Raw genomic sequence first — 6,000 nt, 5'->3', positions numbered from 1 at the left:
GAGGCCCGAGGGGGCGGCCGGGACCCCGCCGGAGGCGGCGTTCTTCCGGAGGCCCGCGCCGCCGCCCTCTCCGCGCCCGAAGGCCCGCGTTCCCCAAATTTCTGCGGAAACTTTCTGGGCGCCGCACCCGTTGCCATCGTTGGCCTTTCAAAGCAGCTCGTTTCCTGACCCACGGAATTCCAGAGACAGCATCGATCGGCCCTGGATCCCGTGTCCCCCCCCACGGACCAGTAGGGCGCACTTAGTGATCAGCCTCAAATGTTTGTTGAATGAATGAGTGGAAAAATTGGCTTTCCTAGCGGTCGGGCCTTGGAATAAATGAGGAACTCGCAGTCACGGAGAAAACTCGTATTAGACACATTTAGCATCACGCGTCGTGCCCCTTCTGTGAACTCAGGAGTTGAGGGCTCTTGTAAAAAACATTTTCTTTTCCCCTACCAGGATAGATTGAGGTGATCTTCCTTCCCCTTACCCCCCAGGACATTTGGCATGTAAAACATTTTGTCTCATTAGCAGATTTCACATCTTGGATTTTGGTTTGAAAAGTAAGGTGACAGTTCTGAAGAAGTTCTAGTGATAGATGTGTCGATAGAAGTTGCTTGATGAAAATTTTTCATAGACTGGTTAGTGGTTTGGGAATAATCCTCTTGAAGGCTGTGATGCCGAGATGTAAAATAAGTTCCTTGTTTTTGAGGTATCTGAAAGTGTAAAAAAGAACATCAGTGCTGAGAATTATCAAACTTAACTAAACTTTTATTTTCTATATTGGAGTGAGCAAAACTGATTTTCCCCCGGGTTGGTTATTTGGGTAAAACACAGTCTGAGTAGTGAACTCCTGGCTTGGAAAGCCCTAAACTACCCTTCTCACGTTTTCCGACTGTATTCCTGGTATGGGCTCTCTAGCTAAGACGTAACAATCAGAGTTTCTGAAGTTTGTGACCTATTGAGAGTGCCCACCCCGCCTTCGCCAACTTTTGAGAAAAGTTTATGGTAAAAAATACAGAGTTGGTCTCTCTGTATCTACTATTGTTCATGGAGCCTGGAGAATGAGTCTGAGAGCAGCCCTTCACTTCTTTCAGGTGGCTTAGCCTGTTTCCTGGAGTCTTCCCTTCACCAGCACAGACATCCACTGTTCCTATAGTTGGTCCTTCTGGGCATTTTTTTTTTTTTTGGCCTCCTACGCCTTTGGGTTCATTAGGGAGCCCTGCAGGAAACAGGGTCAACTGATTCAGGATTTTGAAAATACCATAGTGAAGGGACTATTTGCAGAGGTGAGGGCAGGGGTAAGGGAACCCAGAAAGAATGCTATGAGAGCTGGGACCACAGAAGGGGGTACTGCCTGATACTGGACAGAGACACAGCCGCTGTCAGGAATGTGGAGAAGAGCAGGGAGACATTGGCACAAGAGATACTCCGTGTGTTCTTTCTTCTTGCCCTTGAATATCTTGCTGGTGCTTCTGATTGGCTGGACCCAGTGGGAAGTCACCAGGGCAAGGAATCTGGGCAATGCAATGTGTAGGGGCCCGCTTCCTCAGGGCACAGAGCAGTGCAGACACCATAGTGGGGACTGGGGGAAATGAAAATCACTAGCAGACCCTCTCGAAGTGGGCTGCCCGGCGGACCACACAGTAGTGTGGTAGCCTACTCCAGGTTTGGACAGGGTGCCCCCCTCCTTTGTTCTAGCACAGATGCCAGGTTCCAGCCATGCAGCCAAAGCTGTTCTTCCTTATTCTGTCAGCTACATCACACTCTTCTCTCTGAGTTTGCTATCGACTTATGCAAAGACATTCTTAAAAGTGTTTTATTATTTATTTTTGAGAGAGGGAGTAGGGGAGGGGCAGAGAGAGAGAGGGAGACACAGAAGCCAAAGCAGGCTCCAGGCTCTGAGCTGTCAGCACAGAGCCTGATGCAGAGCTCAAATTCATGATCCACAAGATCATAACCTGAGCCAACACTGGACGCCCACCGAACCAGCCAGGAACACCCTGACTCAGATATTCTTAGTTTGTTGCTCCTGAACCATTCCTTTCCCTATCTCAGATTGACTCCATTGGGTTTTTGAGACCAGGTGCAAGATCTTATTCGTGTCTTTGGCTATACTTAACTGTTAAGTCCTGATTCTGTGACTTAGCCTGTTAACTAATTCAGGGGATAGAAGCGGTGAGTTGAAGCGCACAGGCTTCTTGTGAAGGGGCCCATTGCCCAGCCCCAGCTGCTTGCCACCACAGGTGGTAGTTGTGTGAGCTCAAAGAAGGCAGCGGGGTTGGTCTGAAATGACCTGCTCTTGGCATGTGCGTGCTGGGTCTCAGTGGTCATTGCTGTGTCTGTTACGGGCCCGCTAACTGTCACTTCAATAATGGTAGGGCTAGATTGTGCATAAACCAACAGCTCTGTTCTTTGCAGAAACTGCTGGCTTCTACTCCCACCCTCCTAATTTTCTAGAATATGATTCCTCAAGGTCATTGATAATAGTCTATCTACATATTAGCTCAGTGCTTGAGCACTGAATTCTCCTGGGCCCAAGGACTGCCATTCATTCACATGACACCTTTTGTCCCACTGTAGGACACAAAGGTTGGAAAGACATAATACATGTTAGATTACTTAGTCAATAATTTCATATAAAAATAGGCCTTCCTGAGAATACCTACTGCATACATCAAAGAATGACTAGAAATCTTATAAGAGTATTTTAAAACTAGTCATCATTCCTGTGTTTTCAATAAGAAAAAAATAACATTAGAAAGAGAAAATAGAGGTTAAAAGCATGATAGAAGTTAAAACCAAACACCTTTGGGTTTGATTTCTGGTCCAGCCCCTTATTTATTGCTATGACAGGACAACTTCCTTATCTCTCCAAGCATCTGTTTCTTCATCTATAAAATGGATATAAAGTATGTAACGTGCATAGCATGGTATGAATAAGGAATGGCAGCTATTAAAATTGATAGTTTAGTTGGACATAGTCTTTAATTTGAAATAGGCTTTTCATTATGGACTGCAGAAGATTCTGTGGGTTTTGCAGATAACCAAGGAGCTCATGACATTATGAAACCCTTATAATCCTGCTTTGGTCCATTTGGAAACTAGGGATCTTTCCTTGCACGGCCACTACTCCTGATTCCAAAATGTCAGTTTCAGCATTTTAGAATATCTTGGCCCATTTTCATGAGTTGTAGTTAACTGGCTCTGTTTTTCACTGTGGATTTTCTCTTTTGAGGTTCCGGTCCTCATTTAGGCCAGGCACAGCCCTCTCGTGTACGTCCTTAGACTAGCCTTTCAGACTCCTTTGCCAAAGGGCCCCTTGTTCCTTCAGATCTGTCCTCAATCAAGACTTGCTCTTTCCAGGGACACCGTCTTGAATTGTATTGACCAACGAGAGGTGCCCTGAATTGGGTCAGCAACAATGATTATTCCTATCATTTACCCATCTATTTATTATCCCTTAGAGCTTAGCATTTTGTCTAGTGCCCGAAGCATCCAATAGGGCTTTAATTTAATAATTTTATAACAATACTAGGGCTTACACCTTTGGTTATCATTGGCCTTCCAGTGTAGCTGGGGAAAATCCTGAAACTCTGCAACAGATTTATGGTTTTGGGGATGGGGGACCCCCAGCACTGCTGAGGCATCCTCTTCTCCCCTAAGCAGTATGCATTACAGTTTTCCAAGTGCCGCCTCACGCCCTCACCGCTCAAGCTCGAACTCAGACTTTGAGATCGAAAACTGTGTACCGGGTGTGAACTTGTTCAGTTTCCCTTCATTCCCCCAGATCTGCACCTCCTTTCCTGCCCTAGTCCCTTCGGAGAGATCCCTTGTCCTCTTGTTTGTGAGGCCATCCATTTCTGCTTCCTCCCAGCCTTGACATAGCTAGATACCCTTGGCCTCATATTCTCAGTGTCTTTCATAGCTACTCTCCCCCTAACACGCTGTAAATGTCTTTCCCATTTAAAGAAAATCTCCTCATGCTGATTTCCTCTTAAGCTACTCAACCAGAGGTCTTGAAAGAGTTGCCTATACTGGCTTTCCCTTTCTTATCTCCTAGTCACTTCCTAACCCACTATCCTCACTCTTGCATTACTCATTTACTGGGTACTTACCATGTGCCAGGCACTGTGCTAGGCACTGGGGTGTTGTGTGTGTATGGGGGGGGAAACACAAAAAGTCCTGCCCTCATGGAGCTTACATTCTAGCAGTGGAGACAGATAATAAACAAGATAAACTGGTAAATTATGTGTGTAACATTAGAGTAGTGATAGGGGCTTTAGAGCAAAATAAAGCAGGAAATGGAACATAGAGTGTTGACAGATGAGAGATGATTGTTGACAGTGTAAAATAGGATGACTAAGAAAGACCTCCCTGAGAAGGGTGTTTTGTTTCTGTTTTTTTTAATTTTAGAGAGCGGGAGAGAGAGCACAAATTGGGGAGAAGGGCAGAGGGGGAGGGAGGGAAGGGGAGAGAGAGGGAGAGAGAGAAAAAGTGTGGGAGGGAGGGAGGGAGGGAGAGAAAGAATCCTAAGCAGGCTCCACACCCAGCACAGAGCCCGATGGAGATCTCAATCCCATGACCCTGGGATCATGACCTGAGCTGAAATCTAGTTGGATGCTCACTTAGCTGAGCTACCCAGTCACCCTGAGCAGGGTATTTCTGATAAAGACTTGAGGGAAGTGAGGGAGAGAGCCATATGCATATCTTGGAAAAGAGCCATGCAGGCAGCAGGAATGGTGAATTCAAAGGCCCTGAGGCAGGAGTGGACCTGATATACTGAGAACCAGCAAGGAGGTCTCCCTGACTGGAGGAGAGAGCAAGCACCGTTGTGGAAGGTAGTGAGGTCTCAGGGATTAGACTGAGGGTGGGGGCAGGTTGTGTGGGACCCTGGAGGCAATTGTATGACTGGAGCCTTTACTCAGAATGAGATGGGAAGGTATGGGGGGTGCGTAGAGGAATAACATGACTGCACTTCTGTTTCAGCAGGATCGTTGGTGCTGCTAAGTGATGGAGGGGGGCAGAGGTGAAAGCAGGGATGCAAGCTAGGAGGCTGCTGTGACGACCCTGGGAGGGTGGTGGTGGCCTGGAGTGGAGGGGTGGACACCGAACCCTGGATGTGGTTTGAAGAGGTGGCAGGTAGCATTTCCTGAAAGTTTGGAGGGACGATGAGAAGAGAATTGAGATGACTCCAGGGATTTGGGTTTGAACAACTGGAGAGGCAGGACTGACTGACTGAGCTGGAGAAGTGCCCCGGAAGGGCTGGTCTGGGGAGAAAGCAGGTGGGGCCTGGCCCGGAGAGGTGCCCGCTGGACTTGACAGTGGCCATGCTAAAGTCACAGTTAGTTCCGAGAGCCCAGTTCTGGGGGGAGGTATCTGGGCTGAAAGTCCAGGGCCTGAGCCCCAAGGCTTTTGGATACTGCAGACCTGTGGAGAGAGGCTGAGCAGGAGTGGCCAGAGAAATGGAGGAAGGTGGGAGGGCACGGAGTCCCAGGGCGTCCACCTGTTCCCACCATTCAGGCTTCCCTGGCTGAGGCCTCCAGGACCCATCATCTCCTTTCCTGTCTTGATTGTGCTTGGACTCCTGACATCTTTTTCAGCTCTGTCTTTTCCTTAAAACATCCTCTCCCTTGACCTTATTCACACTGAAATTGCCCCCTGTGTCTCTTACTAGTCTTTCTCGGGTTCCTTCTCGGACTTTTCTTGTCTGTTTATCCCCTCAGTAGCATTTCCTGGGGTTCTGACTTCACGGCTTTGCCCTCTGATTTGGGCTGTGTTTCTTTTTTTTTTCTTTCTCTCCTATGGATTATCTCACCTACTCCCATGTCTTCAACGGCCGTCTGCCCATGGATGCCCATATCTTAAATCCAGATCTCTCGCCTGTAGTCCAGATGCATCTTTCCATCATCTCCTGTGGGTGCCACAAGGCCCTCCAAGTCAGCATTCCCTCGAGGGAATCACTACACAGCCTGCTTGCCTCAATTCTCTTTTCATCTTCTACCACCCCACCAGTTG

General features: G+C 47.8%; 1 protein-coding gene across 1 annotated transcript in view; it reads left to right on the top strand.

Annotated features, from left to right (window-relative positions):
* Window positions 1-6,000, top strand: part of PARVA (parvin alpha) — a 166,672-nt gene that overhangs the window by 418 nt on the left and 160,254 nt on the right. The gene's annotated exons all lie outside the window — the stretch shown is intronic.

Source organism: Suricata suricatta, chromosome 11 (genome assembly GCF_006229205.1).
Source record: "Suricata suricatta isolate VVHF042 chromosome 11, meerkat_22Aug2017_6uvM2_HiC, whole genome shotgun sequence".
Taxonomy (NCBI): Eukaryota; Metazoa; Chordata; class Mammalia; order Carnivora; family Herpestidae; genus Suricata; species Suricata suricatta.
Note: the sequence above shows the minus strand (reverse complement) of the source record. Positions and strands in the feature narration are given on the sequence as shown.